This window comes from Scyliorhinus canicula, chromosome 6 (assembly GCF_902713615.1).
Source record: "Scyliorhinus canicula chromosome 6, sScyCan1.1, whole genome shotgun sequence".
NCBI lineage: Eukaryota > Metazoa > Chordata > Chondrichthyes > Carcharhiniformes > Scyliorhinidae > Scyliorhinus > Scyliorhinus canicula.
In genome coordinates this window covers 95,978,062-96,003,447 of record NC_052151.1, presented here as the reverse complement: position 1 = coordinate 96,003,447, position 25,386 = coordinate 95,978,062, and the positions used below count along the sequence as shown (strand labels likewise).

At 48.0% G+C, this 25,386-nt stretch overlaps 1 protein-coding gene across 3 annotated transcripts in view; it reads right to left on the bottom strand.

Moving 5' to 3' along the window:
- The window catches only part of LOC119967323 (synaptotagmin-like protein 2), a 572,979-nt gene that overhangs the window by 365,778 nt on the left and 181,815 nt on the right, over window positions 1–25,386 (bottom strand). For 2 of the 3 annotated variants that reach the window (XM_038799698.1, XM_038799700.1), the window contains exon 1: window positions 2,857–3,094. The exons of the other annotated variant lie outside the window; for it this stretch is intronic. The gene's annotated coding sequence lies outside the window, so the exon portion shown is untranslated. Of the gene's footprint in view, window positions 1–2,856; window positions 3,095–25,386 lie in introns of those variants that run through there. 3 annotated transcript variants of the gene reach the window in all.

Sequence of the window (25,386 nt, the reverse complement as noted above, 5' to 3'; positions counted from 1 at the left end):
AGATGACTGTGAAAAATAAATAACATGAACTCACAAGAGTGAAACCTGACAATCTTTAAACAGTGAGAGCTGAAGTTTTAAATTCAAGACAGCATCTGGGCTTTGTCTCACACTCACCTGGTTCCTGACCTTCCTCCCAAACACCAAACAGCAATCATCAAAGTTCCATTAGTGACAAAGTTGGGCTGGATAGCACCCGTCTTTCATGTGGTTCAATGCCCCTCAGGTTAGAAAATTGCATCCACGGAAAGCATATTAAAAAAATTTTTTTTTTAGAGTACCCAATTTTTTTTTTTCCCCAATTAACGGGCAATTTAGCATGACCAATCCACCTAACCTGCACATCTTTGGGTTGTGGGGGTGAAACCCATGCAGACATGGGGAGAATGTGCAAACTCCACACAGATAGTGCCCCAGGGCCGGGATTCGAACCCAGGTCCTCAGCGCCGCAGTCCCAGTGCTAACCACTGCACCACATGCTGCCCTTGGAAAGCATATTTCTGATGAGAAGTGCACCAGGTGCCATATTGGTAAAAGGATGTGTGCTTGCTTTGACAGATGCACATACGCAGATTATGGCATCAACAGCATGCAGTACAGATTTGATACTAACATTGCAATTTTAGAATTCCATGCTCTGATGCATACACTCAATCTTCCACAGCTCTCATCCATTCAATGGCATGAAGGATCCTTCCACCCCTCCACCAAGACTACTTAGAAGGATCAACTAACTGGTTAATTGCTGGATTATTTCTCTTTGCAAACTCGTATCCAGCCAAGAGGGCAGCAGTCTGAACGTCTAAAGCAGCATATTCTGATTGCACGACAGCAGTTGAGTTTCCACAGCAGTACTCAGGTATTGGGCAACACTGCTTACGCTGTAATGAATATTAAGGCATTGCCCACTAGCTGCCTCATCATGGTTCACTGCACTCATGAGTTGATGGAGGTGGCCAGCCACTCCATATTGGAAAGCATTGACTCTGGGCTCTTTGCAAAGCCCTGTGCAAAATTGGTGCTAAACTCTTCCATGTTTTGTGACATTGAAAGTAGATTTTCTGGCAAGAATGACAGTGCACAAAGTTTTTGTGTATGTGCACCATCAGATTTATTCCTTTGCCTGGTCCTCCGAGTGCTCATCTGAGTTCCTTCCAGCAGAATTAATGTGTCACCTTACCCTACAGCAAACTGGTACCTGTACTACATTTTCTCCTGTCCTAGCTGCAGGTAACTTGTGCGCAGTGTCTCGGTGACACAGTGGTTATCACTGCCACCTCACAGCACCGAAGACCTTGGGTGACTGACTCTGTGGAGTATGCACATTCTCTGGGTGTCTGCATGAGATTCCTCCGTGTGGTCTAGTTTCCTCCCACAGTCCAAAGATGTGCAGGTTCGGTGGATTGGCCATGTTACATTGCTCCTCGGTGTTCAAAGGTTGGGTGTGGGAATGGGGCAGGGGAGTGGGCCTAGGTAGGGTGCTCTTTCAGAGGGTTGGTGCAGACTCGATTGGCCAAATGGTCTCCTTCTGCACTGTAGGGATTTTATGGTTCTATGATATGCAGATCCAGTCTCTACACAATTCTGTAAGATACAAACACATCCATGTGTGATGTGAAAGTGTTAGAGGGTGTGTCTTCAACTTTACTGTCTTCTTGCTCTTCCTCCACCCTTCATTCATTGCCTATATCTGAAAGAAAAAAGGGACAGGGCAGGACTATGTTGAGGGGACCAGGGAAACTAAGAAGCAGAAGCTAAAACTCATCAGAAGATTTTGGGGATAAGAGAGACCTAGCAGAAGAGGAGGAGATTTAAGTATATGGATTCTTTTAATTTCAATGGTGTTGGACTCACAGGTGACCACAATGTCAGCAAAGGCCTTTCCCATAAAACCCAGCGCTGCCTCTTAGAACATATAGTTGTACCTCTCCGACTCTGGATAGCACCTGATGCCTTGAGTTGTGTGCCAACTTATCCTGCAAGAGGGAGGGAAGGATGTCAGTGAATGTGGTGCAATCAATTGGAGTGATGTGACTGCCATGGTTGAATAGCAGACAAGTGTGTGCAAGCTATGAAATATCAGTGTGAGACTTGCAGCAGTGCGAGGTGCGTGAGAATGAGGTGAAACTATGAATGCTAAGTATGAGCAGTGATTGATAGAGATTGCTGGTAGGTCAGTGGTGTGCTTTTGATGAATTGAGCAGTAGCAGAGGTTAGTGGTACGGTTGGTAGAATATTGCAATTGAAGATGCATTCACTGATTTTGACCACTCATATGATATCATCAATCTTCTTTAGGATCCAAGTGCAGAAACTAGCCTCCATGCATTGATTTCTGTAGCTATCAGTTCTCAACGCCTTCACATCAAACAGTCCCCAGACCCATGCCCTTCCCCCTAACCTAACCAAAACTTCCTGACCCGAACTTACTTGCCCCGGGGATCCCTGTGCCTTGGCCTTCTTTCGCAATCATGGACGTGGCCACTGATGCCCTTCTGGAATTGCCAGGACTGATGGAGCTCTTGGCCAATCAAATTGCGGATTTCCCGGCAGCTCCAGAGAGTGGGGCTTCCTCCCAAGTCGTTTATTCTCCCTCCAACACCTTATGGCTGAGGGCAGGTTGGCTGGAACACGTTTCTGACTTTGTTTCTGGGATGGGGTGGTGGCTATGCCCCCCTATCTCGTATTATTCCGGCCATTGTATGGACTATCATTCGTAATTGTTAGTTACCCACAAATATAGTCTGTAAGGAAAATCATCACGGAGAACGGAAAACTTCATTCTAGTCTATCTCATTTTTGTTTATCTCTACACATACATTGCTCACATATCTTTAATATGTTCAGATCATTTACCGATGAGGATTGTTGTTGGCTGTGTGTCTGGTGTCTGTTGGTTCCTGGTGTAAGGTTGCCTCTCTGGGGAAATTTCTTTGCCGTGTTGAGTGTTGCCACTGATCCATTGTATTTGTTGGGCAGCAGTTTACCTCAAGGACTGGTGGTCATTCTGTTCCTTGTTGCATTGGCAAAATTAATTCTTCCTTATCAGGGCAGTAGGGTAGCATGGTGGTTAGCATAAATGCTTCACAGCTCCAGGGTCCCAGGTTCGATTCCCGGCTGGGTCACTGTCTGTGTGGAGTCTGCACGTCCTCCCCCTGTGTGCGTGGGTTTCCTCCGGGCACTCCGGTTTCCTCCCACAGTCCAAAGATGTGCGGGTTAGGTGGATTGTCCATGCTAAATTGCCCGTAGTGTCCTAATAAAAGTAAGGTTAAGGTGGGGGTTGTTGGGTTACGGGTATAGGGTGGATACGTGGGTTTGAGTAGGGTGATCATGGCTCGGCACAACATTGAGGGCCGAAGGGCCTGTTCTGTGCTGTACTGTTCTATGTATATCTATTATCAGCTATCTGCTGTGAAGGAGCAGCTTCTCTCCTGTTACACCGGTGTGTCTGGGTTGTGACAATATATCTGGTTGTTCACTTTCACCATGTACATCTGAGGTGACACCTGCTTTACACAGGTTCCAAGTTACCAAGTGGGCTGACATTTGCTGAGTGCATTGAATGTGTGCATTATTGGGTAATTAATTCATCTCTGTATGTCCAATACTCTCTTATAGCAATAAGTGTGTCCTTAATGGCTTCAGACGAATCTTTCATCACTACTTCTGGCAGCACTTGGAGAGATGTATCTCGTGTAGTTTGCTTTATCTGAGCAAGATGCTTGTCTGTTAGATTCAACATTCCTGCTGGGTTGATGACTTCTCGAACATGCCATGCTGCAACCTCTGGTTGAGTGTAAAGGATTTAATTCTAGCAGCATCAACCTCCTTCAAAGAGAATATATGTCGGCCAAGTACATCAGCTTCCCTCACTTGTACTTCACTTCGATATGATATCTGTGAAAACAAAGTGACATCCTTTACAGATGCTTTGCAGCAGATGGAATAAACATTCAGTTTGTGTCATCACTCTGGAAGCAAATGTGACTGGTTGTATTGCTGCATGAGGGTTGCTCCAATCACTGACATTGTGATACGTCAGCACACATCTTGCCATCACTAATTGCTTGATGCAAGTAAAACCTACTTCTTGTTCTGTGCCCCAGTACATTGAACATCCTCTGCAGCGAGCTTTTGTAGAGGTCACACGCTGATGACAAATTGGGCAAAAACTCGCTAGGTACTCCACAAACCCAACAAATCATTGCACCACATTCACAGCAGCGGGTTGCAGCAACACTGCTACTTTCGCACCTTATCAGTACATGACCTATTAACTTGACTTTGATCATCTCCAGTTGAATTTTTTTCTTGTTCAGCATCAGGTACATCTGTCTATCTCTCTCTAACAACCTCATGATCTGTGCTGGCTTCTTCCACCATATCTCCACATCCATAGAATAACAGATCAACCAGAATTGTTTCCAATGCTGGAAGATCATTGATTATCTCATGCTGTCAGCGTTGATATTCATCCAGAGCAGTGGAAATGCCAAACGGCATGAGCAACCATCTGCACCTCCCAAATGACATCCAGATTGTAGGCTGAAAACCACTACTTTATCCAACTTCACTTGCCAATATCCATCCTTCACATCAATGGTGGTAAGGACCTTTGCCTTGGCATGTTGCAGCAATATTTCTTCATATTTCTGGCATGGGCTAGTGAGATCTGCTAAATGTTTTATTGAAGCCCTTTGGATCTAAAACACACTCCAGGTTTTTTCCCTGCTACAATGCTGCTAATCCAATCTGTAGCTCCTTTATCTTGACTTTCAGGCTGGACATGAGAACCATGTGTTCTACTTCAAAATGGTATTAATCAGGAAGGCATCCAAGCACTGAATCCTTTTCGGCAATCATGACTTGATGTGTGTGAAGCACTGTGAATCTCTTCTGGTACATGGAGGGTTACTAGTCCAAGCTTTTTGATTCATTTCAGATGAGATGAGAGGGTTTTGCTTAGTGTCTACTATCTGGAATGTCATGTTCTGTAGACTTGCGAAGTGAATGATGAACTACAGAACATCTAGTTTAAGTAATTTATTATAGAACAACTGCATGCGAGGATAACGAGGATAAATAAAATAATGAACCACTAACACTATACAAACAATAAATAGAATAGAGTAGAATAGAGAAATACAGCACAGAACAGGCCCTTCGGCCCACGATGTTGCGCCGAACTTTTGTCCTAGGTTAATCATAGAATTTTGGACAATTTTTCATGGCCAATCCACCCAACCTGCACATCTTTGGACTGTGGGAGGAAACCGGAGTACCCGGAGGAAATCCACGCAGTCACGGGGAGGATGTGTGCACGGGGAGCTATGTTCTATGTTCTATGTTCTATGTTCTATGTTCTATGTTCTATGTCCACACAGACAGTGACCCAAGTCGAAATCGAACTTGGGACCCTGGAGCTGTGAAGCAATTGTGCTATCCACAATGCTACCGTGCTGCCCTTAAGAAGTTAACCTACACTCCATTATTCTACCCTAATCCAAGTACCTATCCAATAGCCGCTTGAAGGTCCCTAATTTTTCCGACTCAACTACTACCACAGGCAGTGCATTCCATGCCTTGGTAGAGCTACTGCAAAATACGTCTATCCTCCAGCACGACCTACCCTCAACTCCCAGTCTATAGGGTCATGTGATGGGTTTACACTGTCCCCTAGTGGTCGGAGGTCAGGCATAACATTATGTACAAAATTGCTTCATGCATATTATCACATGCAACTGTACATTTTTTCCCCCCATTGCATTGGGTTCTTAGCTTAGTCTATCCTCTTGGGGTGAGCATCATCTCATCATATAGGTGCAGCTTTACCTTCGATGGCTCCTTTTTTGGGTCGCCACCTTGCGCAAATTCGCACAGATCTGTGAAATTAATGATGTTGCATGTAGCGCTGGTCACGGTCCGCACGCTGACCACCACTGCCTCTTCCTCCCAGGCAGAACTGGCTGCACTGTGACTGACCCACTCAGCCCTCAGGGGAACAGGGTATCACATTGCCAATCCACCATGTCTAGCAGTTGGGCCAGGTTAGACTGTCTCCTTGGTGGCATGGTTGCATGCTGTGTGGGATTCCCTCTGAGGGATCGGTTGAAGTGCTGCTCCCCCTCGTTAGCAGGGGTGGAGGAGACGGTGGGGGGAGCTTGCGATTTCAGTCTCAACGAATCAGTGAGCAGGACAGTCGTTGGCAGCGTGAAGCCATGGGGCCTTGTTAAATGGACCAATTAAGGTTAGATACCGCTTATAGATTGCCGGGTCGGCTGTCGGGAAACTCCCAGTATTTTCCCCTCACGACCACACTCAGGAGCTTTTCCGTTAGATTGCTCCCAGAGAGTTTGACCAATAAGTGACTGCATTGGGCAAACAGAAAAAAGTGAATTGACTGCAAAGCTATGACAACAATTTTTGTTTGGAAAAGCACATTTTTCCCAATAAAGATTTTGTCAAACAGCAAATTAGTGTTTTGTTTAAGAATGCACATTCCTAAGTAATTTAATTTGGGATTGTCAGTTTAAATCTGGAAATTGCAAAGGGAAATTATGCAAACTTTTGCTATTTCTGATTCATTTTTGGTAATTATGGCCTGGATTCTCCCCTACCTGGCGGGGCGGGGGGTCCCGGCGGGAAGGAGTGGGGTGAACCACTCCGGCGTCGGGCCGCCCCAAAGGCGCGGATTTCTCCGCACCTTTAGGGGCCAAGCCCTAACCTTGAGGGGCTAGGCCCGCGCCGGAGTGGTTGGCGCCCCGCAGGCCGGCGGAAAAGGCGTTTGGCGCCACGCCAGCCGGGGCCGAAGGGACTTTGCCGGCCGGCTGAAGACCACGCATGCGCGGAGCGTCAGTGGCTGCTGGTGTCATCCCTGCGCATGCGCAGGGGAAGGGGTCACTTCCGTGTCCGCCATCATGAAGGCTATGGTCAATGCGGAAGGAAAAGAGGGCCCCCACGGCACAGGCCTACCCGCCGATCGGTGGGCCCTGATCGTGGGCCAGGCCACCGTGAGGGCACCCTCCCAGGACCCTGGAGCCCGCCCGCGCCGCCAGTCCCGCCAGTAAGGGAGGTGTTTTGATTCCCGCCGGCGGGACTGGCATGACAGCAGCGGGACTTCGGCCCATCGCCGGCCGGAGAATCGCTGGGTGGCCCCGCCGACACGCGTGCCGCGATTCCCGCCCCTGCCGAATCTCTGGTGCTGGAGACTTCGGGAGACGGCGGGGGCGGGATTCATGCCACCCCCCAGCGATTCTGGGTCTGAGAATCCAGCCCTATACTTATTCACATAAGTAGCATGTTAGTAAACAATACCTCATAGAAAGCAAAGAAGAGGCAGGTGTGGGTCATTTAAATAAACTCCTCTGTTGCCAGACTGGACCAGTCAGCAAAATGTCGCACCAACAGCAAAATGTGCAGACTGCCTCCCAATCCCCAGGCGAGGATCGCCTTTATGCCTAAACCTGAGATGGTTAATGTGCGAAATTAATGTCAGCTCAACTGATAGGACTCTTGCGTCTGAGTCACAGGGTTCTGCATTTAAATTGCATTTCAGGATTTGAGTACAAGAATCAAGGTTGACATCACCAGCGAGGGGGTGCAGCACTGTTGGAGTGCCATCTTATGGATGAGACATTGAACCCGAGACTCCATCCGCCACATCTCAGGTGAGTAAAAAGAACCCCACATTTCAGAAAATGCAGCAGAATTATTTTTGATGTCCTGCCCAATATTTATCCTTCAATCAACATCACAAAAACAAAATATCTGGTCATCATTGCATTTTTCTTTTGTGGCAGCTTGCTGTGCACAAATTGACCATTGCATTACCTACATTACAATAGTGATCACAGTTCAAAAAAAAAAACTAAATTGGATGTAAAGTGATTTGTGACATCCAGAGGTAAGGAGAAGCACTACATAAATTCAATCCTTTCCTTGTTATAATTTATATAAATGTACATTTACTGTTTGAAATATATTATTTGAAAATGAAAAATATAAAATTAAATGCCTCGAAGAAAGTTTAATGTTTCCCTCTCCAAATAATAGAAAAAGTCAAGGCAGAAGTTGAGCTGACAGCTTACAACACTACGATACAATCACCAGTGGAGCAGTCAGCATGACAGGTTTACAGGCAAACTCCATTATAAATGTGGGATTTATGAGACAACGATTGATATTGAGGCCTTAAAATTCCACGAGGAAGAGCAGCATGGTGGATAAAGCAGCAACAGAGTGAGACTGAGAGCAGAGCAAGGTGGATAAAGCAGCAACAGAGTGAGACTGAGAGCAGAGCCAGGGGGATAAAGCAGCAACAGAGTGAGACTGAGAGCAGAGCCAGGGGGATAAAGGAGCAACAGAGTGAGACTGAGAGCAGAGCCAGGGGGATAAAGCAGCAACAGAGTGAGACTGAGAGCAGAGCCAGGGGGATAAAGGAGCAACAGAGTGAGACTGAGAGCAGAGCCAGGGGGATAACGCAGCAACAGAGTGAGACTGAGAGCAGAGCCAGGGGGATAAAGCAGCAACAGAGTGAGACTGAGGGCAGAGCCAGGGGGATAAAGCAGCAACAGAAAGAGTGAGACTGAGAGCAGAGCCAGGGGGATAAAGGAGCAACAGAGTGAGACTGAGAGCAGAGCCAGGGGGATAAAGCAGCAACAGAGTGAGACTGAGAGTAGAGCCAGGGGGATAAAGCAGCAACAGAGTGAGATTGAGAGCAGAGCCAGGGGGATAAAGCAGCAACAGAGTGAGACTGAGAGCAGAGCCAGGGGGATAAAGCAGCAACAGAGTGAGACTGAGAGCAGAGCCAGGGGGATAAAGCAGCAACAGAGTGAGACTGAGAGCAGAGCCAGGTGGATAAAGCAGCAACAGAGTGAGACTGAGAGCAGAGCCAGGGGGATAACGCAGCAACAGAGTGAGACTGAGAGCAGAGCCAGGGGGATAAAGCAGCAACAGAGTGAGACTGAGAGCAGAGCCAGGGGGATAAAGCAGCAACAGAGTGAGACTGAGAGCAGAGCCAGGGGGATAAAGCAGCAACAGAGTGAGACTGAAAGCTGAGCCAGGGGGATAAAGCAGCAACAGAGTGAGACTGAGAGCAGAGCCAGGGGGATAAAGCAGCAACAGAGTGAGACTGAGGGCAGAGCCAGGGGGATAAAGCAGCAACAGAGTGAGACTGAGAGCACAGCCAGGTGGATAAAGCAGCAACAGAGTGAGACTGAGAGCAGAGCCAGGGGGATAAAGCAGCAACAGAGTGAGACTGAGAGTAGAGCCAGGGGGATAAAGGAGCAACAGAGTGAGACTGAGAGTAGAGCCAGGGGGAGAAAGCAGCAACAGAGTGAGACTGAGAGTAGAGCCAGGTGGATAAAGCAGCAACAGAGTGAGACCGAGAGCAGAGCCAGGGGGATAAAGGAGCAACAGAGTGAGACTGAGAGCAGAGCCAGGGGGATAAAGCAGCAACAGAGTGAGACTGAGAGCAGAGCCAGGGGGATAAAGCAGCAACAGAGTGAGACTGAGAGCAGAGCCAGGGGGATAAAGCAGCAACAGAGTGAGACCGAGAGCAGAGCCAGGGGGATAAAGGAGCAACAGAGTGAGACTGAGAGCAGAGCCAGGGGGATAAAGCAGCAACAGAGTGAGACTGAGAGCAGAGCCAGGGGGATAAAGCAGCAACAGAGTGAGACTGAGAGCAGAGCCAGGGGGATAAAGCAGCAACAGAGTGAGACTGAGAGTAGAGCCAGGGGGATAAAGCAGCAACAGAGTGAGACTGAGAGCAGAGCCAGGGGGATAAAGGAGCAACAGAGTGAGACTGAGAGTAGAGCCAGGGGGATAAAGCAGCAACAGAGTGAGACTGAGAGTAGAGCCAGGGGGATAAAGGAGCAACAGAAAGAGTGAGACTGAGAGCAGAGCCAGGAGGATAAAGCAGCAACAGAGTGAGACTGAGAGTAGAGCCAGGGGGATAAAGGAGCAACAGAAAGAGTGAGACTGAGAGCAGAGCCAGGGGGATAAAGCAGCAACAGAGTGAGACTGAGAGTAGAGCCAGGGGGATAAAGGAGCAACAGAAAGAGTGAGACTGAGAGCAGAGCCAGGAGGATAAAGCAGCAACAGAGTGAGACTGAGAGTAGAGCCAGGTGGAGAAAGCAGCAACAGAGTGAGACTGAGAGTAGAGCCAGGGGGATAAAGGAGCAACAGAAAGAGTGAGACTGAGAGTAGAGCCAGGGGGATAAAGCAGCAACAGAGTGAGACTGAGAGCAGAGCCAGGGGGATAAAGCAGCAACAGAGTGAGACTGAGGGCAAAGCCAGGGGGATAAAGCAGCAACAGAGTGAGACCGAGAGCAGAGCCAGGGGGATAAAGCAGCAACAGAGTGAGACTGAGAGTAGAGCCAGGTGGAGAAAGCAGCAACAGAGTGAGACTGAGAGCAGAGCCAGGGGGATAAAGGAGCAACAGAAAGAGTGAGACTGAGAGTAGAGCCAGGGGGATAAAGTAGCAACAGAGTGAGACTGAGAGCAGAGCCAGGGGGATAAAGCAGCAACAGAGTGAGACTGAGAGCAGAGCCAGGGGGATAAAGCAGCAACAGAGTGAGACTGAGAGCAGAGCCAGGGGGATAAAGCAGCAACAGAGTGAGACTGAGAGCAAAGCCAGGTGGATAAAGCAGCAACAGAGTGAGACTGAGAGCAGAGCCAGGGGGATAAAGCAGCAACAGAGTGAGACTGAGAGTAGAGCCAGGGGGATAAAGGAGCAACAGAAAGAGTGAGACTGAGAGCAGAGCCAGGGGGATAAAGCAGCAACAGAGTGAGACTGAGAGCAGAGCCAGGGGGATAAAGCAGCAACAGAGTGAGACTGAGAGCAGAGCCAGGGGGATAAAGCAGCAACAGAGTGAGACTGAAAGCTGAGCCAGGGGGATAAAGCAGCAACAGAGTGAGACTGAGGGCAGAGCCAGGGGGATAAAGGAGCAACAGAGTGAGACTGAGAGCAGAGCCAGGGGGATAACGCAGCAACAGAGTGAGACTGAGAGTAGAGCCAGGGGGATAAAGGAGCAACAGAAAGAGACTGAGAGCACAGCCAGGTGGATAAAGCAGCAACAGAGTGAGACTGAGAGCAGAGCCAGGGGGATAAAGCAGCAACAGAGTGAGACTGAGAGTAGAGCCAGGGGGATAAAGGAGCAACAGAGTGAGACTGAGAGTAGAGCCAGGGGGAGAAAGCAGCAACAGAGTGAGACTGAGAGTAGAGCCAGGTGGATAAAGCAGCAACAGAGTGAGACCGAGAGCAGAGCCAGGGGGATAAAGGAGCAACAGAGTGAGACTGAGAGCAGAGCCAGGGGGATAAAGCAGCAACAGAGTGAGACTGAGAGCAGAGCCAGGGGGATAAAGCAGCAACAGAGTGAGACTGAGAGCAGAGCCAGGGGGATAAAGCAGCAACAGAGTGAGACTGAGAGCAGAGCCAGGGGGATAAAGCAGCAACAGAGTGAGACTGAGAGCAGAGCCAGGGGGATAAAGCAGCAACAGAGTGAGACTGAGAGCAGAGCCAGGGGGATAAAGCAGCAACAGAGTGAGACTGAGGGCAAAGCCAGGTGGATAAAGCAGCAACAGAGTGAGACTGAGAGCAGAGCCAGGGGGATAAAGCAGCAACAGAGTGAGACCGAGAGCAGAGCCAGGAGGATAAAGCAGCAACAGAGTGAGACTGAGAGTAGAGCCAGGTGGAGAAAGCAGCAACAGAGTGAGACTGAGAGCAGAGCCAGGGGGATAAAGCAGCAACAGAGTGAGACTGAGAGCAGAGCCAGGGGGATAAAGCAGCAACAGAGTGAGACTGAGAGCAGAGCCAGGGGGATAAAGGAGCAACAGAAAGAGTGAGACTGAGAGTAGAGCCAGGGGGATAAAGCAGCAACAGAGTGAGACTGAGAGCAGAGCCAGGGGGATAAAGCAGCAACAGAGTGAGACTGAGAGCAGAGCCAGGGGGATAAAGCAGCAACAGAGTGAGACTGAGAGCAGAGCCAGGGGGATAAAGCAGCAACAGAGTGAGACTGAGAGTAGAGCCAGGGGGATAAAGCAGCAACAGAGTGAGACTGAGAGCAGAGCCAGGGGGATAAAGCAGCAACAGAGTGAGACTGAGAGCAGAGCCAGGGGGATAAAGCAGCAACAGAGTGAGACTGAGAGCAGAGCCAGGGGGATAAAGCAGCAACAGAGTGAGACTGAGGGCAGAGCCAGGGGGATAAAGCAGCAACAGAGTGAGACTGAGAGCAAAGCCAGGTGGATAACGCAGCAACAGAGTGAGACTGAGAGCAGAGCCAGGGGGATAAAGCAGCAACAGAGTGAGACTGAGAGCAGAGCCAGGGGGATAAAGCAGCAACAGAGTGAGACTGAGAGTAGAGCCAGGGGGAGAAAGCAGCAACAGAGTGAGACTGAGAGCAGAGCCAGGGGGATAAAGGAGCAGCAGAGTGAGACTGAGAGCAGAGCCAGGGGGATAACGCAGCAACAGAGTGAGACTGAGAGCAGAGCCAGGGGGATAAAGGAGCAACAGAAAGAGTGAGACTGAGAGTAGAGCCAGGGGGATAAAGCAGCAACAGAGTGAGACTGAGAGCAGAGCCAGGGGGATAAAGCAGCAACAGAGTGAGACTGAGAGCAGAGCCAGGGTGATAAGCAGCAACAGAGTGAGACTGAGAGCAGAGCCAGGGGGATAAAGCAGCAACAGAGTGAGACTGAGAGCAGAGCCAGGGGGATAAAGCAGCAACAGAGTGAGACTGAGAGCAGAGCCAGGGGGATAAAGCAGCAACAGAGTGAGACTGAGGGCAAAGCCAGGTGGATAAAGCAGCAACAGAGTGAGACTGAGAGCAGAGCCAGGGGGATAAAGCAGCAACAGAGTGAGACTGAGAGCAGAGCCAGGGGGATAAAGCAGCAACAGAGTGAGACTGAGAGTAGAGCCAGGAGGATAAAGCAGCAACAGAGTGAGACTGAGAGTAGAGCCAGGTGGAGAAAGCAGCAACAGAGTGAGACTGAGAGCAGAGCCAGGGGGATAAAGCAGCAACAGAGTGAGACTGAGAGCAGAGCCAGGGGGATAAAGCAGCAACAGAGTGAGACTGAGAGCAGAGCCAGGGGGATAAAGCAGCAACAGAGTGAGACTGAGAGCAGAGCCAGGGGGATAAAGCAGCAACAGAGTGAGACTGAGAGCAGAGCAAGGTGGATAAAGCAGCAACAGAGTGAGACTGAGAGCAGAGCCAGGGGGATAAAGCAGCAACAGAAAGAGTGAGACTGAGAGCAGAGCCAGGGGGATAAAGCAGCAACAGAGTGAGACTGAGAGTAGAGCCAGGGGGATAAAGCAGCAACAGAGTGAGACTGAGAGCAGAGCCAGGGGGATAAAGCAGCAACAGAAAGAGTGAGACTGAGAGCAGAGCCAGGGGGATAAAGCAGCAACAGAGTGAGACTGAGAGCAGAGCCAGGGGGATAACGCAGCAACAGAGTGAGACTGAGAGCAGAGCCAGGGGGATAAAGCAGCAACAGAGTGAGACTGAGGGCAGAGCCAGGGGGATAAAGCAGCAACAGAGTGAGACTGAGAGCAGAGCCAGGGGATAAAGCAGCAACAGAAAGAGTGAGACTGAGAGCAGAGCCAGGGGGATAAAGCAGCAACAGAAAGAGTGAGACTGAGAGCAGAGCCAGGGGGATAAAGCAGCAACAGAGTGAGACTGAGAGCAGAGCCAGGGGGATAAAGCAGCAACAGAGTGAGACTGAGAGCAGAGCCAGGGGGATAAAGCAGCAACAGAGTGAGACTGAGAGCAGAGCCAGGGGGATAAAGCAGCAACAGAGTGAGACTGAGAGCAGAGCCAGGGGGATAAAGCAGCAACAGAAAGAGTGAGACTGAGAGCAGAGCCAGGGGGATAAAGCAGCAACAGAGTGAGACTGAGAGTAGAGCCAGGGGGATAACGCAGCAACAGAGTGAGACTGAGAGCAGAGCCAGGGGGATAAAGCAGCAATAGAAAGAGCGATACTGAGAGCAGAGTGCTTGTTTGGATCTCCTGATGTCAGGATTCAAAAGAGATGCAAGACAAGTGGAAGCAGCTGATTGGATAAGTACAGTCAGTAAGTATTTACTACATTTATCGCTTCGTGTTTTTTGGATCCTATTTTGCAGTTCATCATTTGTAATGGTTATATTCTGCTGTAATGAGGAGCAGGGCAGAAGGACCCTAGAGTAATTGATAGTTTTAATATTAAGTATTTGTGTTTTTAAAAGCACAAGTGAACCTCGCCATTGGGAACTCGGTCCATCGAAGGAGGAGAATGGCTGAGGCCCCGGAGAATGCCAGGTCAGGCCTGCTAATAATATGTCAATGATATTTACTGTATGCGCGTTCCGAACCGCATTGACGCCGCTGTTGATGTGACGGAAAATTGTGATTTGGCACAAAATCGCCGCCCGCTGCAATTTTGGCATCAGAACCTATTCTCCACACAATCGTATTTTCCAATTTCGGCTTCAGCAAACGGAGAATCCCGGGGAGGATTCTCCGTTTGGGAGACTAAGTCCCCACGCCGGCATGAAAATGGTGGTGTTTTACGCCAGGAAAATTGGCGCATAACGACCACCGATTCCCAGCTCCGGGGACGGGGATGGGGGGGGGGTGCTAGAATGGAGGCAGCGAAGAGCTCCCAGCTCGAGCAGCCGATACGACCCAGAGCATCGCCAGGACTATTGCCGCGCATGCGCAAGGTGGCAGCCTACAGCGGCTGCGCTGTGCTTCAAGGCAGACGCAGCCCGCGGACCCGAACCACAAAAATAGTCCCCCCTTCGGCCGGCTCCCACACCCTGGACCATCCCCCGCACAGTGCCCCCAGCCCTGATTGAAGCCTCCTCGCCGTGGATCGGCCCTCCCACGACTGTGATGGCGCTGGCCGCCACGCTGAGTTCACGACGGGTGAGACCATGAGAGTCCCACGCCGTCGGGAACTCGGCTGGTCATAAATGGAGCATCACGGGGCAGGCTTCAGGCCAGGGCCTGAGGTCGCAGATTCTCCGCACCCTTTTCAGGGGTTGGAGCATCGCGAAAACGGCGCCCCATCCCTGATTTGGTGGTCATCAGGGATTCTCCACCCCGTTGCCAACCGTGGTTTCGGCGTCGGGATCGGAGAATCCAGCCTCCCGTCTTTGGTCTCCGGAATGGAGAATCCAGCCCAGTGTTTCTCTGTTTGTTCATAAGTAGTTTTGTCACACATACCAGAGGAGGCAAAAATAGGAAAAAGAAGCTGAGATTACAGCAAATCTTTTCATGACTTCCTGCTGATACTTCAAAGCCAACGACACACAGCATGTATGTACTAGAATTGGTCAGGAGTGCTTTAGCTGCAATTTTTGAATTCCTGTTTATCTCCTCCTTTTGATGGCACAGTCCACACCTCAGTATGTGGTAACATTACCATTTGTCAGAATGCTGCTGTGTGAAATTCAAGCTGTTCAGCTGGAAGAGTGATGGAAGAGATGCACATAACAAGTTGACTGTGCAAGCTAAATGCAATTCAAGCACTTTGTTTGGTTGTCAACTTCAGCCACAACTTTGTCAGCACTAAAATGTGGGCAGGAACACGGCTCAGAAACAAACAAAATAATCACTCAGAATTTCCTGTAGTTCACATTTCTTCTGAGATATTACTCTTTGGATTAATTTCTTTTTTGATAATTATTTTCGCTGGAGAAGCCACCAGCACTTTTATATGTTTTCCCTCTTTCTGCCCGCATGCCAATTCCGGGTTAAGTGGACAGAGAGATGACACCTCCCCCCCCCCCCCCCCCCCCCACCCCCCACCCACCCAGGTTGCTGCCTGCATGTTCAATAACCAAACAGTGGAGAGTACATAAGATTGGTCCAGCTTGATTGGCAGCTCAGAGTGATAGATGAAAGCTGAATGATGCGCGCAAAAGGAACAATGACCTCAAAATTCCCATCAGGGTCAAGCAGAGTAAATCTCCAGTCAGGAGACTGGGAAATGGATTGATGCCACGCACAGCAGGATGCCATCAAATCCACAGCCAAAAGAGAATTTCCAGTGGGAGAGCGTACATGAACATGCTGCCCAACCTCTTTACCTCAAGGGTGAATTCAACCCCTTGACCTTTAAGGACCTCAGTGAAACCAAAGCAGCTAGAATTTCCTGCTGAGGCCCCTGGAAGATCCCAACCCGTCGCCGAAGCGGGTAGTTAATCGCAATGAGGTTTGGTCACCTTCAAATTTATGAGATTCTGTCATTTCAGTCAGCACAGTGTACTAACCCGACATTTGCAAGTGATCCCCACATCTGTAGCTTGAGAGGGGACCTGGGCCTCCCTGCTCAGGCAGGTCTAATGTTCACTCCACCATTCCCGCGCAGGTGGAGCCTTGCTACAGGAATTACAGAGCCACTGTATCCAAGCTTCTAATGTATAAATATGGCATAAAGGAACAGAGAGACACGTAATATAGTTTTTAAAATTATGGGGCGCGATTCTCCGCCCCCCACGACGGGTCAGAGAATAGCGGGAGGGCCTTCCCGACATTTTTCCCACCCTCCCGCTATTCTCCCCCCCCCCCCCCCCCCCCCCCGCCCAACTCCCGACACGAATCGCTGCCGCCGTTTTTTTACGGCCGGCAGCGATTCTCAGCTGATAGATGGGCCGAAGTCCCAGCCCTTTACGCTGGTTTTACAAACGGCAAACAGACCTGGTCTGGCCGTTCATAAAAACGGCCGTAAAAACTCGCATTTTATAACCATGGCACCGATTGGCACGGCAGTACCACGGCCGTGCCAAGGGTGCCATGGGCCCGCGATCGGTGGGCACCGATCGCGGGCAGCGGGCCCGATGCCCGCGCACTATTTCTCCTTCCGCCGCCCCGCAGTATCCATTCGCGGGGCGGCTGAGGGGCATCCCGGCCCGCGCATGCGCGGGTTTCGCGCAAATACGCGATGACGTCATCCGCGCATGCGCGGTTGGAGTCTTCCAATCCGCGCATGCGCGGCTGACGTCATATGACGCGTCAGCCGGCGCAAACTCAGGCAAGCGGGCTTAACGAAATTCGTTAAGCCCGTGATGCCGGAGCTTACGGCGTCGGGCTGCTAGCCCCGACCGGGGACCAGAATCGGTTCCCAGTCGGGAAGGGGGGCGCTGGCGTCAAACCCGCCCAAGTTTGACGCCAGCCTTACGATTTCTCCCGTTTTGGGAGAATCGCGCCCCATATCCTTTGGTTAGGAAATCAGTGACAAAGTGTCAAATTTGAAATGATCGGTAAAAGAATGAGATGAGAGGTGCAGTGACATTTATTTATGCTGAGGGTGTTTTGACCTCTAATTTCCCAGCATGTCCCTTTTGTTGCAGTGTGTGGTCCCTTTAAGGTTGCCTTGCAGCTGCACACGTTCATATCTTAAAGGGAATGCTATTTGTGCGTGGCCTGTTTTCCCCTTTCTAATACATTCCAGACAACTGAGAGGAAACCATGCTTAGAAGATTTCAGCACAGAATTATATGGAAAAATTAGACAAATATTTGAAGCAGATGAAACATACATAGAAAATAGAAGCAGGAGGAGGCCATTCGGCCCTTCAAGCCTGCTCCGCTATTCATTATGATCATGGCTGATCAAGTTCAATACCCTGATCCCACTTTTCCCCCATATCCCTTGATCCCTTTAGCCCCAAGAGCTATATCTAATTCCTTCCTGAAGTTACACAATGTTTTGGCTTCAACGACCTTCTGTGTAGCAAATACCACAGATTCACCACTCTCTGGGTGAAGAGATTTCTCCTCACCTCAATCCTAAGAGGCTAACACAGCTCAAACTATGACCCCTAGTTCTGGACTCCCCACCATTGGGAACATTCTTTCTGAATCTACCCTGTCTAATCCAGTTAGAATTTTGTAAGCTTCTATGTGATCCCCTCTCACTCTTCTAAACTTTAATGAAAATAATCTTAACCGATTTATTCTCTTCTCATATGACAGTCCCACCATCTCAGGAATCTGCCTTGTAAACCTTCACTGCACTCCGTCTTAATAATCATAATAATAATGATAATCTTTATTATTGTCACAAGTAGGCTTACATTAACACTACAATGAAGTTACTGTGAAAACCCTAGTCGCCACACTCAGGCGTCTGTTCGGGTACACTGAGGGAGAATTCAGAATGTCCAATTCACCTGACAAGCTAGTCTTTCGGGACTTGTGGGAGGAAACCGGAGCACCCGGAGGAAACCCACACAGACACGGGGAGAATGTGCAAACTCCACACAGACAGTAACCCAAGCCGGAAATCGAACCTGGGACACTGGCGCTGTGAAGCAACAGTGCTAAACACTGTGCTACCATGCCACCATCCATAGCAAGAACATCCTTCCTCAGAAATGGATACCAAAACAGCACACAATAATCCAGATGTGGCCTCATCAATGCCCTATACAATTGCAGTAAAACATCTCTATTCCTATACTCAAATCCTCTCGCTATGAAGGCCAACATACCTTCTTTACTGCCTGCTGTACCTGTGTCTTACTTTTAGTGACTGATGCACAAGGACACAAAGATCTCGCTGAGGATCCACCTCTCTCATTTAACACCCGTCAAAATAATAATCTGCCTTCCTATTTTTGCTGGTGAAGCGGATAACCTCACATTTATCCACATTATACTGCATCTGCCATTCATTTTGCCACTCACTCAGCCTGTCCAAATCCCGCTGAAACATCTCTGCATCCTCCTCACAGCTCACTCTCCCACCCAACTTTGTATCATCTGCAAATTTCATATGTAGTCATATAGTTCCCTTGTCCAAATTATTATTTATTTATTTTTTTAAATTTAGATTACCCAATTATTTTTTACAGTTAAGGGGTCTATCCACATACTCTGCACATTTTTTTTTGGGTTGTGGGGGCATAACCCACGCAGACATGGGGATAATGTGCAAACTCCACAGGACAGTGACCCAGAGCCGGGATCGAACCTGGGAACTCAGCGCCGTGAGGCAGCTGTGCTAACCACTAGGCCACCGTGCTGCCCTCATTGTCCAAATTATTAATATTTATTGTGAACAGTTGGGGTCCTAGCACAGATCCTCGCGTTAACCCACTAGTCATTGCCTGACAATCAGAAAAAGACCCATTTGTTCCAACTTTTTGCTTGCTGTTTGCTTACCAGCTTTCTGTCCATCTCAAGACACTACCCGTAATCCCATGCGTTTTAACTTTACATAATAATCTTATACGTGAGACCTCGTCGAAAGCCTTCTGAAAGTCTAAATAAACCGCATCTACCAGTTCTTCCGGTCAACTCTACTAGTTAACTCTTCAAAGAATTCTAATAGATATGCCAAGCCTGATTTTCATTTCCTAAATCTATGCTGACTTTGTCCGATTATACCACTGCTTTCCAAATGATGTGCGATGAAATCTTTGATAATGGATTTTAGCAACTTCCCCACGACTGATGTTAGGCTCACTGGTCTATAATTTCCTATGTTCTCTCTAACTCCCTTTTGAATAGCATAGTTATATTAGCTACCCTCCAATGTGTATGAACCATTTCAGATTCCAAAGAATTTTGGAAAATGACCACCAATGGATCTATTATTTCTCGGGCCACTTAAGTACTCTGGGATGAAGGTTATCAGGCCCTGGAGATTTGTCCACCTTCAATCCCATTAATTTCCCCAAAACCATTTCGTTACTAATATTTATTTCCCTCAGCTCCTCACTAAAACTTGAGTTTCTCAGAACTTCTGGTACATTTTTAATGTCTTCCAATGTGAAGACAGAAACAACATATCAATTTAGTTCCTCAGCCATTTCTGACTGTAAGGGGCCTACATTAGTTTTTATCAATCTTTTTCTCTTGATATACTTATAGAAACTTTTAGTCAATTTTGATGTTCCTGCTAGCTTACTTTCATATTGTATTTTCCCCTTCTTAATCAGTCCCTTTGTCCGCCATTGCTGAATTTTAAACTGTACCCAATCCTCAGGTCTATTGCTTTTCCTTGCTAATCCGTGTGCCTCTTCTTTGAATCTAGTACTATCTCTAATTACCTTGTAAATCATTATTTGGCCACAGTTTCCTTTCTACTCTTGTGCCAAATAGAAATAAACAACTTTTTGAGTTCACCTATTCATTCCTTGAATGCCTGCCATGGCCTGTCCACTGTCCTTCCTTTCAGTAATGTTTCCAGTCCGTCATAGCCAGGATGCTTAATACAGAAAGTATGCTGATATTGTCAAATTGGTTTTGGAGCTTTCGAGTAAGGAACTGGCAATTAAGGGCCTGTTATAAAATTCATTAATTCTAGCAGTTTTAAAACAGAGATGAGGAAAAAAAACTTTTCTCAAAGAGTCGTGTATGTGCGGAATTCACTACCTTAGAGTGTGGTGGATGCCGGGACATTGAGTAAATTTAGGGAGGATAGAACAGATTTTTAATTAGTAATGGGGTTGAAGAGTTATGGAGAATGGGCAGGGATGTGGAGTTGAGGCCATGATCAAATTGAATGCGGAGTTGGCTCAAGGGGGTGAATTGCCTAATCCTGGTCTTAGATCTTATGTTCTTATTAGATACCCAAAGTGTCACACATAGAAGGAAAGACATTGCATTTATAAAACATCTTTCATGATCTGAGGATGCTCCAAAGCACGTTATAGTCAATTAACTACTTTTGAAGTATAATGTAGGAAAAGTAACAACTATTTTCCTTACAGCCGACAGTATTTAATGGATGCAAAAAGGGATCTCACCCTCTGGCTTGGGAGTCAGTGAGATGCACGTGTCACCTCTTTTCGGAAAGACCAAGTGCCAATCCTGGGCAGCAGCAGGCCTACACTGGGATAAAGGATCCGGGGGTCAGAAGGCCCAACCATCTGGAGCTGCTGGACAAATGGAGGCTGGTCACTCTTCAGCACCAGTAAGTTGATAGTGACTGCTGCTGCCACCACATCCACACAAAGGCTGGGATTACCACTGACCCAGGCAGGTGGAAGGAAGATTAGGGAGTAGGGATCATGGGGGAAGGGGTTTGCTTTTCAGGTTTCCCATGTGGCGAGTACCCTGCCCAGCATTTGGGGAACACCAGAGGTGAAAGATGCCCTTAAATGAGCATTAATTGCCCACCTAAGGGCCTCAAATGGCAGCTGGGTGGGAAGGCAGTCCACAAGCCTTCCTGCCACAGACTTAATGTTGAACCTACAAAATAGAGGTGAACATGCTACTGACTGAGCCATAATTAACACCAACATTCCTCACTTTTAAATGGCAAACAAATTCTCCAAAAAGAAACAAATTAACGTTGTGTAACCTGCAACCCTGAAAACAACAAAACATTTCATGGCAGTATCTCATGCTCTCACCATATCAGCAGCTCAGCTGCCATATCATTTGCACTATCTATAAAGCAAAGCGCTTTATAGAATGTGACATAAAAATGGACATTCTGAATTCTCCCTCTGTGTACCCGAACAGTCGGCAGAATGTGGCAACGAGGGGATTTTCACAGTAACTTCATTGCGGTATTAATGCAAGCCTACTTGTGACAATAAAGATTATTATTATTAGATGACGGATGAAACCCAGCCCTATGTGAAGCGGGCGAGGATGAGAGGCCCCTGGTTCACTGGGCATGCCAGACTGTTAAGTTCTCGGAATATATGTGACTGATGGAACAAGATTCCTCTTTGAAACCAAACATGGCAATCATGAGTAAAATACAGGCTTTCCATATTCAAATCCTATTCTACATATAAGCTGTAAAATTAGGTAGCCCACTACTCTATCCTCTTCTTTGTTGGTGTGAAAGTTAGTTTCTTGAGCCTTCAAACCCGACAACTGGTTTTAGCCAAGGAAGGAATGGTATATTCCTATAAAGGAACAACTCTAAGGCTAGCATTTGAAACTGCTGAGCACTGCTGGAAATCAGAGATGATTGTCTTCATAAGTTTTCTACAAGCCAGGGAGTGAAGAGAAAAACATCTAATTTCCATCCAGTACTCATTTTATCACAAGGCACAAATCAGGCTGAGTTACCAAGGGCAATGTCTTAAAAATAGAGCTGCAAAGTGACAATCATCTTGAATTCAGAAGAGGTAATAATGTTCAGCTCTACCTTATGTGATGCCATTTCCACCGACTCAGCAAACTCCAAAAACTGCATTAAAAACTTCCATTTATGTTCTCTGTCATCCTGGTCCCAGTTGCTTTGCCAATGTCTTTTCTTTAGAAGCACCATCAATAATTCTGATTCCAAGTGACTTGTTGTTTGGTCCTTTGTTAATCAGTGAGACAAATTTTAAAATGTTGCCATATATCATACCTTTCCTTTTCCCTAAGAACGCCGATCTTATTTCAGTTAAAGGAAATAGTGGTTTGCAACATTTTCAGCCGAACATTTATAAAGGTAATGCCTCTGCTTGTGGTTGAATATGTGACCATTGGTGAGTAAGCCAACATTACTCTTCTTGACAATGTGAGGTCTTTACTGAGTCAGAAAGAATAATATATTGCCCCCGACTCAGTAATGAGGAAAACGCAGTTCTGCTGTCCATTAAATGTTCAGCTCAGAAACCGGTCATTTGGCTCAACTGGTGTTTACACTCCACATGAAACTTCTCCCATCTTTCAACATCTAACCTTATCACCATACCACCATATTCCTTTCTCCCTCATGTACTTCCCCTTAAGTCCATCCATGCCATTTGCATCAACAATTCCCTGTGGTAGTGAGTTGCAGAGGACATAAATTTAAGGTGTTCAGCAAAATAATTGAGAGGATCCTGGGTGAGAACCCAATTATTTGCAATTTGCGAATCTGTGAGGAAAGGTGACTGCACCACAGGAGTAATAACACTCACCTATAGGTTAATTTTATGTTAAAATAAACTCTAATTTAAACATAGAATTAACCACATTAGCAACAAAGTAACAGTTACAACAGTTCTTAAATAAAAGGAAAAACTTCACCTTACACCCTATGTCTGCCACTATATATTCTAATTAAGCAAACCAGTATAGTTCAATTACCACTTATAAATAAAGTTAACAATGCAGAGCCTATTACGATCTGGGACCAGACCCCAACAGTAGCTATGATACCGAACAGAAACCCCAATATTTTATTTTAATTTACAAGATTGTGAGGGAAGGATATTTCGCTCCCGGAGTGATTTCGCGCACAGATATGGTGTATTAAAACAAACTTTATTACAACACAGTATTAGTAATTTTAACACCATGAAGACAATGGGCACGATCTACTGGCTACATTGCACCGGGCGCAAAAATGAGCGGTCCGTTTAGACAGCGGGAGAGGCCGAAATCGGGAACCACGCCGGGCGCTGATCTGTTTCCGATCTAACTGATCCGCTCCCATTGACGAGATCTGGATCCCACCACAGCGTAGTGAGAAACTAATAATCACCAATTCAGACCACTCTCCATCCCATTAACGGGAAGGACCACCTATCGAACGGCATCCTGTAATCTAACCTCCTCCCCAGCGAGCGGTCACACTTGTGGTATTCAGGACGACACTTATTTTAAAATGCGAAACTAGCGAAATGGCTGCTGTGGAGATTCGGGGAGGTGAGTAACCATCTTCGAAATCGGGCAGTCAGTCCGGGGGCACCAATGCTCGGGAGTGGGGTTAGAGCCCCGGCAGGGAGCCCCGGGGGGAAATCAGGGGGGGGGGGGGGGTATGTTGGCCAACATTGGGGGGTCGCATCTGGTCCAGAGGACAAGGGGCGCAGTGTCCGCTGGCCCTCCACGCCACCCCCAGATCATTTATAGCCAAAACGGGGGCAGCTCCAGCTGCTGCTTGTCCATCCCACCGACTAACCCTGTGACAGAGCCATCAGTGGTAATATGGTGATGGTGATCACTTGAACCCCTGCTGACCGTGGTGGCCGCTGGCTGCATAGCTGAAGGCTATTGCAAATAGGGAATTGGCAATTCTAGTAATCTGAACACCTCACAGCTTCCAAGTGGATTCCCTCATACACGTAACGGTCTTACAAGCATGCACATAATAATAATAGCTTATTACTCCTTCACACATGCACACTCTCATCAACCATTCATGTACTGTTTTCTGCACACATGCTATCCTATATACACGTTGGGCGCCTTTCCACTGATGTGGGGTTGCTGCTGGAGTGGAGGGGTAGGTGGGCATGCGATGGCTTCGATGCTGGTGGTTTGTTTCTCGTTGATTGTATATTGGCTTTTTCTATGGTGTATAGTGGGTAGTTTCAGTTTATTGCTGTTTTCTCTGCTTCTGTTGTCTGTTTGTATTATGGAACTGTTATTAAACTGGTGAGATCTTGGGAAGGGGTCACCTGGGGGAGAGGGATGGCTCACTTGCTATATGGGCATATGTTTGCATTTGGAGCTCACTTGGTTGTCACATGCCGACCTCCGCATCTGGAATGGTTCTCTCCAGCACCTCCCCAGCTAACTCCAGCTCTACTCAGTGAGGGTGTGAGCCCTGAGGTCCGGGACATCTCCTCCGGTCTTCTCCCATTCCCGGCAATTGTTGGTTGTCTTTTCCTCGAGGACACATAAAGGACATGGTGAGACGCATGGAGATGAGTATGTAGCTGGTAGCATGTGTGTGCAAGACACCAGGCCAAAGAGGATAATACATGTATTGGGGTTTGGTGCAGGGTGCGATGTGAGGGAGGCAGGCAGATGGGTTGGCCTCTCTGGGAGTGCGGGTGAGGAGCGAGGGGCAGAATTTATGCCAGGGGAACAGAGTTAGTGACTCACCCGAGCTGGCATAAGGATGTCATTCTTCTTCTTCTGACACTGGTGAGGCTGACAGCACTGACCACCTCGGCCACGTCCGTCCAGGCCCGGTTGACAATCATGGGCTGGAGCCTCCTGCCCACCCGGGGAAGAGTGTGTCTTGCCTCTCCTCCACCTCATCCCAGCTCAGCATCGAGTTGACTTGCGTAAGATTACACTTATAAATTTCTGAATAGAAAACATATTCCATTTTGTTAGCAAAGTTAACTTGATGTAATAATTATCATCAATAAATATAGCTTTTGTTCCAGATTATCAGGCAATGCCTGAGCACGACTTGGATTACAAATGCTCGGGATCTGGAGCATTCTATGTCGGGGGTCACCACTGGGCTGGGGGTGGTGAGGGCTTTGCGTCTGTGAGGCTTTCAAGCCATCTATAAATATTGTTGAGTGTCATAACAGGGTCAACTGCAGCCTGTCGGTCCTACCAAACTCTTCCAGCCATACTAGAGCTTTTCTCATGAAAGACAATTTCATCCCCTTTGTCTGTGACCAGCCTCCAGCTTCACAGCTGAAAGGAGGAATTTCAAATGAGGAATTAGCCTTGTTAGTTGTGAGAGCTCTTCACCCTCCTGAACTCTCAAGTGCCTCTTC